Source organism: Phoenix dactylifera, chromosome 4 (genome assembly GCF_009389715.1).
Source record: "Phoenix dactylifera cultivar Barhee BC4 chromosome 4, palm_55x_up_171113_PBpolish2nd_filt_p, whole genome shotgun sequence".
Classification (NCBI taxonomy): Eukaryota; Viridiplantae; Streptophyta; class Magnoliopsida; order Arecales; family Arecaceae; genus Phoenix; species Phoenix dactylifera.
Window position 1 is genome coordinate 4,413,774 of NC_052395.1, and position 11,972 is coordinate 4,425,745.

Below are 11,972 nucleotides of genomic sequence, written 5' to 3' on the forward strand. Positions count from 1 at the left end.
GCTAAGCCAGGCATCCGAGGGTTAGGCCTCAGGAAATTCTTCCGGCACTAAGCCAGGCATCCGAGGGTTAGGCCCCAGGAAATTCTTCCGGCACTAAGCCAGGCATCCGAGGGTTAGGCCTCAGGAAATCCTTCCGGCACTAAGCCAGGCATCCGAGGGTTAGGCCTCAGGAAATCCTTCCGGCGCTAAGCCAGGCATCCGAGGGTTAGGCCTCAGGAAATTCTTCCGGCGCTAAGCCAGGCATCCGAGAGTTAGGCCTCAGAAAATCCTTCCGGCGCTAAGCCAGGCATCCGAGGGTTAGGCCTCAGGAAATTCTTCCGGCGCTAAGCCAGGCATCCGAGGGTTAGGCCTCAGGAAATCCTTCCGGCGCTAAGCCAGGCATCCGAGGGTTAGGCCTCAGGAAATTCTTCCGGCGTTAAGCCAGGCATCCGAGGGTTAGGCCTCAGGAAATTCTTCCGGCGCTAAGCCAGGCATCCGAGGGTTAGGCCTCAGAAAATTCTTCCGGCGCTAAGCCAGGCATCCGAGGGTTAGGCCTCAGGAAATTCTTCCGGCGCTAAGCCAGGCATCCGAGGGTTAGGCCCCAGGAAATTCTTCCGGCGCTAAGCCAGGCATCCGAGGGTTAGGCCTCAGGAAATTCTTCCGGCGCTAAGCCAGGCATCCGAGGGTTAGGCCTCAGGAAATTCTTCCGGCGCTAAGCCAGGCATCCGAGGGTTAGGCCTCAGGAAATTCCGCTCGTTGGTCGGCCAAGGCTGGCGCAAGCCGAGGCGACCGGTCGGGGCTTCAGGCTAGTCTGCTCCCGGGATGATCATCGGGTTAGCCTGGCATCCGAGGGTTAGGCCTCAGGAAATTCCGCTCGTTGGTCGGCCAAGGCTGGCGCAAGCCGAGGCGACCGGTCGGGGCTTCAGGCTAGTCTGCTCCCGGGATGATCATCGGGTTAGCCTGGCATCCGAGGGCCGAGCCTCGGGAGATTCCGCTCGTTGGTCGGCCAAGGCTGGCGCAAGCCGAGGCGACCGGTCGGGGCTTCAGGCTAGTCTGCTCCCGGGATGATCATCGGGTTAGCCTGGCATCCGAGGGCCGAGCCTCGGGAGATTCCGCTCGTTGGTCGGCCAAGGCTGGCGCAAGCCGAGGCGACCGGTCGGGGCTTCAGGCTAGTCTGCTCCCGGGATGATCATCGGGTTAGCCTGGCATCCGAGGGCCGAGCCTCGGGAGATTCCGCTCGTTGGTCGGCCAAGGCTGGCGCAAGCCGAGGCGACCGGTCGGGGCTTCAGGCTAGTCTGCTCCCGGGATGACCATCGGGTTAGCCTGGCGTCCGAGGGCCGAGCCTCGGGAGATTCCGCTCGTTGGTCGGCCAAGGCTGGCGCAAGCCGAGGCGACCGGTCGGGGCTTCAGGCTAGTCTGCTCCCGGGATGATCATCGGGTTAGCCTGGCATCCGAGGGCCGAGCCTCGGGAAATTTCGCTCGTTGGTCGGCCAAGGCTGGCGCAAGCCGAGGCGACCGGTCGGGGCTTCAGGCTAGTCTGCTCCCGGGATGATCATCGGGTTAGCCTGGCATCCGAGGGCCGAGCCTCGGGAAATTCCGCTCGCTGGTCGTGCGCCTGTCGCTTGCCGCCCGACGGGATCTCTCCGTGGCCAGCTGCGACCGTGTTTCTCCTCCTCTTCAAGCGTCGCCTGGGGAACACCAGATGGGCATTAAATGCTAATTAAGGGGTTACCTGGAAAATCGGATCGCCAGTTGCTGCTTGCGAGGAGTGTCAGTTAAGCGGCCGTGATACGCGCGTTCTTCGAGGCGGACGCGGCCTGGGGCGCGAGCGGAGATACGTGGACCTAAGGGTACAGGCCACCCGGAGTGTCCTGCACAAAGAATGCGATTAAGGAGAATGACGCTTAGGAAATCGCGGGAGGATACGCCTCGAGAGCCGGATCAGCTCCGGATTCAATGCGCCCGCATTTATTGGAGCCACCCGCATCGGAACGACCGGGGGGCCGCAGTTTGGCTATAAATATAGGTGCAGGTGCGATGGAGCCTGCCAAGCCGGAGCTGTTCAGGTTGCCATGGATCGTGGGCCTCCTCTCCGGCGCATGGTTGAGAGACCCCTACCGAAGGAACGGGAGGCGCGCCCTTCGCGACTTCCGCCAACTAGCCGTTTCATCTGGGATCAACAAGGAGGTTCTCCCCGGCGGAACTCCGCTCTAGGCGTTTCATCCGGGATCACGTCTCCCCTCCTTGAAGTTCGGCCTCCCGATTGAGCTCCGCACCAGGCGTCTGATCCGGGACCGCGCCTCCATATGCTCTTCTCCCTTGTATTCCTTCTCTCCCCTAGCACTGGGGAGGACTGGAATATCCCTTGGAGGTGGCGTTCCCCGGGAGGCAGCGGGAGCTTCGTCTGTGGCGGCTCCTCGTCCTTTTCGTGGGGCGTGGATGGCGCCTCCGGTTGGAGGCAGTGTGGACTTCTCCTTCGTCCACTTCTTCTTCATCCGCGCCGGCTCTTCGTCTCTTTCGTGAGACGCCGATGGCGCCTCCGGTTGGAAGCACCCACTTCCGGCGGGATTGCAACCGCTTCAGATGGAGGTTTCGGGATCCCAGATCTTCAGCTCCTCGGAGTCTCCACCTCTTCTTTACTTTCTTTACACCCTAATTCCCCTCTGGGAATTTCTTGTAATCACACGAGCACGCCGTTGTAACCAGAAATTATTGAAATGAAAAGCGTTATACATTTTTGAACTGTCTTTCTGGCATTGTCGTTCTACTGGTAATACATCCGCAGGTTAGCGGAATTCCAGCTCCTTAGAATTTCTCGACCATCTAGGGCCTCCAACTGGTAGGAGCCAGGTCGGTTTACCCAGCGAACCCTATACGGGCCTTCCCAATTTGGCGCTAGCTTCCCACCTTCCGCAGGTTGAGATGCTTTAGCTCGCCTTAGCACCAGATCTCCGATTCTGAAAAGCTTCGGTCGGACCTTGGAGTTGTAATATCGGGCCACCCTCTGCTGATACATCGCCATCCGAACCTGCGCCATTTCCCTCGCTTCTTCCAAGAGATCCAGGTTCCCTCGGAGTTGTTCCGAATTGGCCTCGGGTCGGTGTGCGGCCATCCGAGGTGAGGGGAGTCCGAGCTCCACGGGGACAACGGCTTCCGTGCCATAGGTTAGGCTGAAAGGCGTCTCCCCGGTAGGGGTCCGATGCGTGGTCCGATACGCCCAAAGGACATTCTCGAGTTCTTCGACCCAAGCTTGCCCCGTCCGACCGATTCGCGCTTTGATTCCTTGGAGGATTGTCCGATTTGTGACATCGGCCTCGCCGTTGGTTTGGGGATGCGACACAGATGTGAACCGATGCTCGATCCCGAACTCCTCGCAGAAGTCACGGAAATGCTTGTTGTCGAACTGTCGGCCATTATCCGAGATGAGGACCCGAGGTACCCCAAATCGGACAATGATGTTCTTCTTCACGAACTTCCGGACTTGCGCCTCCGTGATAGTGGCCAGCGGCTCTGCCTCCACCCACTTGGTGAAGTAGTCGATTGCAACAATCAAAAATTTCCGCTGAGCTGAAGCGATGGAGAATGGTCCGAGGATATCCATTCTCCACTGGGCGAAGGGCCAGGGTGCAGTGATTGGTGCCAAGGGGACAGAAGGGACTCTCTGGACGTTGGCGTGGCGCTGGCAGGCGTCGCATTTCCGTACATGATCCTTTGAGTCCTCCAACAAGGTAGGCCAATAATAGCCTTGCCTCATGATCTTGTGCGCCAAGGACCTAGCCCCCAAGTGTGATCCGCAAACGCCTTCGTGGACTTCGCCGAGGACGTAGGCCGCTTCCGAGGGACGGAGGCACTTTAAGAGGGGGGCGGTGAAGGAGGTCCGATACAGCCTCCCTTCATGGAGTACGTAGTGGGCGGACTTCATAACAAGTCGCCGGGCTTGATCTTCGTCTTCAGGGAGGATCCCTTCGGCGAGGTAGGCGACAAGCGGGTCCATCCAAGACGGCTCCGGATCAATCGCCATCACCGCTCCAGCCTCGCCGATGCTTGGGGCATCCAGGGTCTCCAGGTAGATCGCCCTCGACAAGTTGTGCGCGTCTGCGCTCACTAAGTGGGACAACCTGTCGGCCCTGGCATTTTCACTTCTTGGGACCTGCTGGATGTCGACACTGCCGAGGTCGGGAATGAGTGCTCGCACCTTCCGGACGTAATTCTGCATGGTCGGGTTCCGGGCTTCGAACTCCCCACGGACCTGCCCGACCACCAGCTGAGAGTCGGTGAAGACCTTCAGGCGCCGGATGCCGAGCTCCTTGGTGAGTTTGAGTCCCGTGACTAGGGCCTCGTACTCCGCCTCGTTGTTGGTCACTAGAAATCCGAACCTCAAGGCATACTCGGCTATCACTCCATCAGGGCTGGTGAGGACCAGCCCGGCCCCTCCACCTTCGGGGTTCGACGACCCATCGATGTGAAGCGTCCAAATCGGGAGGTCGAGGCTGGGTGTTTCCGGCGACCTAGGTTCCGCCTCCTGCACCGTGCACTCAGCGAGGAAATCCGCGAGCGCCTGGGCCTTGATAGCGGGTCGGGGCTGGTAGCGGATGTCGAACTCACCAAGTTCTACTGCCCACTTCACCAGTCGTCCTGCATTCTCAGGATTGCTGAGGATCTGCCGCAGCGGTTGATCGGTCAAGAGGGTGACAGAATGGGCCTGGAAATAGGGGCGAAGCCTCCTGGTCGCGGTCAGCAGCGCGAAGGCGATCTTTTCAGCCTTCGTATACCGCGTCTCGGCATCCCGTAAGACCCGGCTGATGTAGTACACAGGCTTCTGGAACTTTGCCTCTTTCCGAACCAGTACCGCACTGACTGCGGTTGGGGAGACCGCCAGATAAAGGTAGAGCATCTCCCCTTCTTGCGGCTTGGACAGCAGGGGAGGAGACGCCAAGTATTCCTTGAGCTGGTCGAATGCTGCTTGACATTCGGCCGTCCAGAGGGAGTCTTTCGGGCGTTTCAACACCTTGAAGAAAGGTTGGCAGCGTTCGGCCGACTTTGCCACAAATCGTCCGAGCGCGGCGACCCTCCCAGCGAGCTCCTGAACCTCCTTCACTTTGGTCGGAGGGGACATATCTTGGATGGCCTTGATTTTGTCAGGGTTGGCTTCGATCCCCCGCTGGTTGACAATGAAACCGAGGAACCTCCCGGCCGAAGCGCCAAAGGCGCACTTCGCTGGGTTCAGCTTCATGCGAAACTTCCGCAGGGTGGCGAAAGTCTCCTCCAGATCCGCGATGTGCTGGTCTGCATGGCGGCTCTTCACCAGCATATCGTCCACGTATACCTCCATGTTCCGGCCGATTTGCTCTTTGAAGATTTTGTTGACGAGGCGCTGGTAAGTGGCGCCAGCATTCTTCAGACCGAAGGGCATTACCTTGTAACAGTACAGCCTCCGGTCTGTTATAAAGGCAGTTTTCTCCTCGTCCTGTGGAGCCATCATTATCTGGTTGTAGCCGGAGAAGGCGTCCATGAAAGACAGCAGCTGATATCCGGAAGTCGCGTCGACCAGTTGGTCTATCCGCGGAAGCGGAAAGCTATCCTTGGGGCATGCCTTGTTCAGGTCGGTGTAGTCGACGCACATCCTCCACTTTCCGCTCGCCATCCGGACAAGTACGACATTTGCCAGCCATTCGGGGTAGCTGACCTCCCTTATGAATCCTGCCTCCAAGAGCTTGTCTACCTCCTGGTCGACCACTCGGATCTGATCCGGGGCACAGTGTCTCTTCTTCTGCTTTACTGGTCGGTGGGTTGGGTCGACGTTGAGGGCGTGAGAAATGACCTCCGGGTCGATCCCAGGTACATCGGCCGCCGACCAGGCAAATACATCGGCGTTGGCTCGGAGGAATTCCACCAACCGAGCCCGAGCTCCCGGGTCGAGAGATTGCCGACTCGGGGTCGGATTGCTGGATCAAGGGGCAGCCGACTCGGGGTCGGGCTGCGAAGCCGAAGATATCCGACTCGGGGTCGGACTGCTGGATCAAGGGGCAGCCGACTCGGGGTCGGGCTGCGAAGCCGAAGATATCCGACTCGGGGTCGGACTGCTGGATCAAGGGGCAGCTGTAGTCTTCTAGGGCGCGCGTGCCGGTCACGTGGGGCATGGTGGCTGAGTTCCCCCGTAACAGGTTGATTGGTGAACCCGTAAAACCAATTGTAAAGGTTCGTTGGTGAGCCCGAAAAACCAACATAGGTTCGTTGGTGAGCCCGTAAAACCAACATAGGTTTTTGGTGAACCCGGAAAACCAAAGTGTAAAGGTTTTTGGATTGTGAGCCCGGAAAACAATCCAACTGTAATCCGCGGGATTATAGTGAATTCCCAAGGGGTCGCTTGGGGAGTGGATGTAGGTGCTAAGGAGAGCACCGAACCACTATACTTCTTGTTGTTTGCATTGTGATTTGTTTAAGTTCACTAACACATCATTTAACACAAGTAAGATAGTTAAAATTAAAAGAAACCAATTCACCCCCCCTCTTGGCTTGTCACCTTGGGCAACATAACATATTAATGTATTATGATGTAATATAATATAATATTATATTTATAGTATAATACAATAATAAAGGTATAAAATATTTTAATTATTAGTGTAAATTAATTTTTTATCCTCCGAATGACCATTTATCTCTCTAACAATTTTTCTTGTGGAAGGAGGTCTGACGAGTAGGATTTTTGGCTCCAGCAGATTTTTAGGTTTATAAAGGAACAAATTATGTAATTATTATATTTTAATATGGGCATTTTTGTCAAAAATACAGCTTTTCAACAAAGCTGAAAATAGCATTTTCGGAAAGCTTCAAATTGGAGTTTCCCCCAAAAGCTGTTTTCAACTTCTGCGGAAAACTGAAAACAGTTTTTCAAAAATTTTACCAAACACCATTTTTTATCTAAAAATACTTTTAGAGGACAAGAAAGTACTTTTTGGCCCTCCAAAAGCTCTCCTAAACAGGATCTTAGACTTATACATGGAATCATATTCTAACAAGTCAATAGCATACTTAGCTTGATGAAGCACAATACCATCGGAGACATGTGAAACTTGAATTCCTAAAAAATAATGGAGAGGACCGAGGTCTTTTATTGCAAACTCTGAATTTAAAGTGGCAATAAACTCATTGAGAAGAGCATCAGATGAGCCTGTGAGAATTATATCATCCATGTACAGAAGTAGAATTAATATACATGTCACTAAGTGAAGGATAAATAAACTAGGATCAGCTGAGCAATAGAAAAAACCAGTGTCAAGTAAGAAGGAGCTAAAACGATCAAACCAAGCTCGAGGAGCTTGTTTTAGTCCATAGATGGCTTTATGCAGCAAGCGGACATAGTCAAGATGTTCAGAACTTTGAAAGCTAGGAGGTTGCTCCATGAAAACTTGTTCAGATAATACACCATGAAGGAATGCATTCTTTACATCTAATTGATGAATGCTCCACTTGCGAACAATAGCAATGGAGAGAACTAATTTGATAGTTTCTGGTTTGACAACAGGTGAAAAAGTTTTAGAGAAATCAAGTCCTTCAAGTTGATGATACCCTTTTGTGACCAATTGAGCTTTGAGCCGTTGTAAAGACCCATTAGCGTTGAGTTTAGTTTTAAACACCCAGCATGAACCAACAACATTCACTGACGGATCTCTAGGAACAAGAGTCTATGTTTCATTGTGAGACAAGGCAGCAAGTTCTTCTTCCATAGCCTTGGTCCAACCAGGATGTTTAAGAGCAGCTCGGACAATGTTGGGTTCTTTTGGAATAGGACCGTAGTCATGTAGCAAGGCATAGTGAGGATTGGGCTTGCGAATACCTAATTTAGCACGAGTTATCATATGATGAGAGACAAATATTTGAGAAGAAGATATACCACTAGCAGATTCGTGAGGTGGGGCATCATTCATAGGCTCATGAATTTCATTTGCTGCCGTTGGTTCAAGAGGTGCATTGGTCAGAGGCAAAATAGATGCATTAGGAACAGAGTGTGAAGCATCAACGAGTAAATCAAAGATGACTATGGTCTTTGCCAATGGAGCATCAGTTGGTGGAGGTTCATATGAGGGCATTTGTTGAGTGGAGTCTGTTGGAATTGAAGGATCAGATGTGGAGGTTAAATTCGAAGGAAGCCATTGTTTAAAGGTAGTGACAATTAACTCAGGAGCACCACGTTGAAGAGAGGCTGGTTCTTTAATTAGAAGTGTTGCCTCATTAAATATCACATGGCAAGAGATAATGGTCCGCCGAGTAGGAGGGTAGTAGCATCGATACCCCTTGTGTCTACCACTGTAACCCAAGAATACACAGGGTAAAGACTTAGTATCAAACTCACTTGTTTTAGTATCCCATGTGTAAGGAAAGCACCGTGAACCCAAAACCTGAAAGGAACCATAATCTGGTTGTTGATTGTGAAGCAAATAAAATTGTGACCGCCATTGAAGAGTTGCTGAAGGAGTTCTGTTAATTAGAAAAATAGCAGTGGTAAAAGCTTCAACCCAGAATTTCTTAGAAATATTTGCATGAAGCATCATAGTAAGTCCAAGTTCTCTTATTACTCGATATCGTCGCTCTACAACCCCATTTTGTTCAGGTGTGTAGGGACAAAAAATCTGATGAATGATACTTGATTGTTGCATATGGTTTAAAAATTGCTGATTAACAAATTCTCCACCACCATCAGTTTGTATTATTTTAACAGATTTTTCATATTGGCGAGTAACATACTTTCCAAACAACAAGTACTGAGCAAAAAATATGACTTCTATCGTAGAAGAATTAACCATATAAACTTTGTAAAATCATCCACAATTGCAACATAATATCAAAAATGGTTAATAGAAGTAGCTGGAGCAGGCCCCCATAAATCAATATATAGCTGATCAAAGACAACAGTACTTTTGAAAAAAGATAATGAAAAGGAAAGTTTAGTCATCTTTACTAATTGATAGCTCTCACACAACCTTTATTAAACCAAAACTGCGAAGATGTGCTACGACAGCTGCTTGAGGATGGCTGAGCCGCTAATGCCATAATTCTTCAGTGACGGCTTGAAATGTGGTTGAGAAGAAGGCAGTCAGCGAAGCACAAATGGAGTACAAGTTACTCTATTTTATTTCTCTCATCAGCACCTTTTGGGTGACTCGATTCTTTATGATAAAATCTTGATTAGAGAACTCACAGTTAACTGGATAATCAGAAGTAAGTTGGCCAATAGATAACAAATTCTTATCTAAATTCAGAACCAAAAGAACATCAATTAAGGTAATTTGAGAAGAACCAGAACCAAGAGTAGCATCATCAATATGAGTTATATATAAGAAATCCCCATTCCCAATAAGAACATGATCAGTACCATTGTAGGGATGAAGGTTATGCAAAATACCTTCTTGAGAAGTCATATGAGCTGAAGCCCCTATGTCCGACATCCATTCTTCATCATTGGCATCTAAATCAAAATGAAGAGCTGCAAATGCCTTTGGTAAATTGTCAGGTTGAATGGCATGGTTAAACCTATGCCAGCAACGGAGGGCATTGTGACCTCGTTTGTCATTGATTTGACAAACAAGATCAAGATTGTTCTATCGAGAATTGTTAGGTGCAACAGGGACAGAGCTTTGAATATTTGGTTTGGCCGAAGATTGGCTAGTAGGACCAAACCTCTTACCCTTAGAGGAGAAATTATCTGAGTTTCTTGGCCCTTTGTTGTATGACTTGGAGTTGTTTTTATGCCCAAAGAAGGTAGTGTAGGCAGCTTGGTCTGGAGAATGAAGGCTCACATGTGTTTCATAACTCTGCAGCAAAGGAACCACTTCACCATAAGAGGGCATAAGAGGTTTGAGCATTGAAGTAGTAAATGGTTCATAGCGAGCACCAAGACCGCTAAGCAAGAAAAAGACCGTTTTGTCACTTACTAGATGTCCAATAGCAGCTAGGCTATCACAAATACCTTTAAACTTGTGAAGATAGTCGTTGAGAGACATTTCTGGATCTTTCTTCATGTAGGTAAGTGGTTGAGTGAGTTGAAACTGGCGCTCTTGAGAGGCTTGAACATAGGCTTCTTTAAGAGCAGACCAGACTTGTGCAGAGGTATCAAGGCTAATAACAATATCAAGGGCTTCCTCGGATAGAGTTCCAAAGATCCACGCTCTAAGAAGATGATCGGCAGTTTTCTATTTGTGGTACTCTGGGTTTGGAGCAGGGGCAACATTCGATCCATCTACTATTCGAAGTACAACAGTCGGAGATGACATGTCGCCAGTGAGATAGCCTACCAACTCTTGGCTTTCTGTAAGAGCAAAAACCTGCTCATGCCCAAGAGGATAGTTTTCTTGTTTCAATCTAAGTGTGACAAAATTACCAATATTAAGAGATGTGGAAGACATGTTTTCTTTTTGAAAGAAAGAAGGGCACTCCTCACAATTTGAGCGCTATGATACCAAGCAGAAAAAAGAGAGTTCGAAGGATATTGAAATCTCACCACACATGTAATCGTGGGTGCAAGATTATATTTATAATCATTGAGATAATACAAGGAAGAGTTTTACAAGGTAATAAATAAAGTAGATTACAAAAAATTAGGAGAACAATTAGCATTGTTTTACAAGGCAACAAATAAAATGGATAGCAAAAAGTTAGGAGAACAATCAGCTTTGTTTTACAAGGCAACAAATAAAGACTCGGATTTAGATAATTTGAATTTTGAAAATGGCCCCAGATGATTTGAATTTTGAATTGATTTTGAATTTGAATTTTGAATTGATACAGCTAATACTCGGCATCGATCTCCATGTGGTATTTTACCATGTAGAGAACTGAAAATACAAAAAAAAAAAAAAGAATTCCGATGCCAAAAATTAAGGCCCTTGGCTAGCTACCACTTTTTCAATTTTTGATAGCAGTGGCTTCAAGTTTGTCAGTTTATTTTGGCTTCGGTACCCATCCACCTTAATCTCTGGGATCAACAAAAGCTTGGATGGTAGGAGCATATTCATCCAACGTAGAAAGCTCAACCACCGAGTAGAAAGCAATTGGTGTCAATTGGACAGCTCGCTGTGTATAAATTTTGGTTGCTATATATTGTTATCAAGCTCTTAATATTATATAAATCAGAATCATAGTCACATCAAAATTGTGCCAGTTCCATTCATATTTATTAATTTCAAGATAGATAATGAATGAAATTTATAATGTTTAACGTGACATGAATTTGGAAGATCGATATTATCTTTCTTGTATCATATCCAAGACGGTCACCATCATCATTCTTGCCATATATATGTCTGAGTTGTAAATTATGCAATCCACCTCAGGGGAAAGAGCTCATCTAGTCCTAACCATCATGCTGGATGGGTGAACCTCAGTCTTGTGCTGATAGTGTAATTCTTTTTTAAAAGTTGGAGCAACCACAGTAGTTCTGTGGCTTACTTGACCTAGGCAAGTAGGACATCACATTAGGGTTATGCTAAAATACAAAGATGTTTGACAAGAAAATGCTATCATGTTTTAAAATCAAAGAATAACAGATTTCCCTTGCAATAGGAAATCAAAGAATCTCATAAATTAGCCCCATTGATCAGGTTTGGGCAGAGGAAGCTCAAATGCAGAAGAGTTATAGGCTTCTGGCTAGACTCAAGCTCGGAGTCTTATGAACCTTTAACTAGGCCTGGTTCTCAGCTCAGCTCAAACCAAGCTCTACCTCGATATGTTTAAGCTAGATCCAGGTTACCTAGGACCAGCCGAGACCATTGGCACCCAAAGGGTTCCAATCAATAAGCATCCATCCATATCATATAGTTTGTTTAATCCCAATCTAAAGATGGACTTATGATAACTAAAAGTTCTCCGATCTCAAATCCTTAAGACTGAGCTGAAGGGCAGATACACAAACTCAAAAAGCCAGTTTAGTAATTTAAGACTATTATATTTTAAGAGATGGATGAATCACAATCTATTGTAGCAATTATATTCTC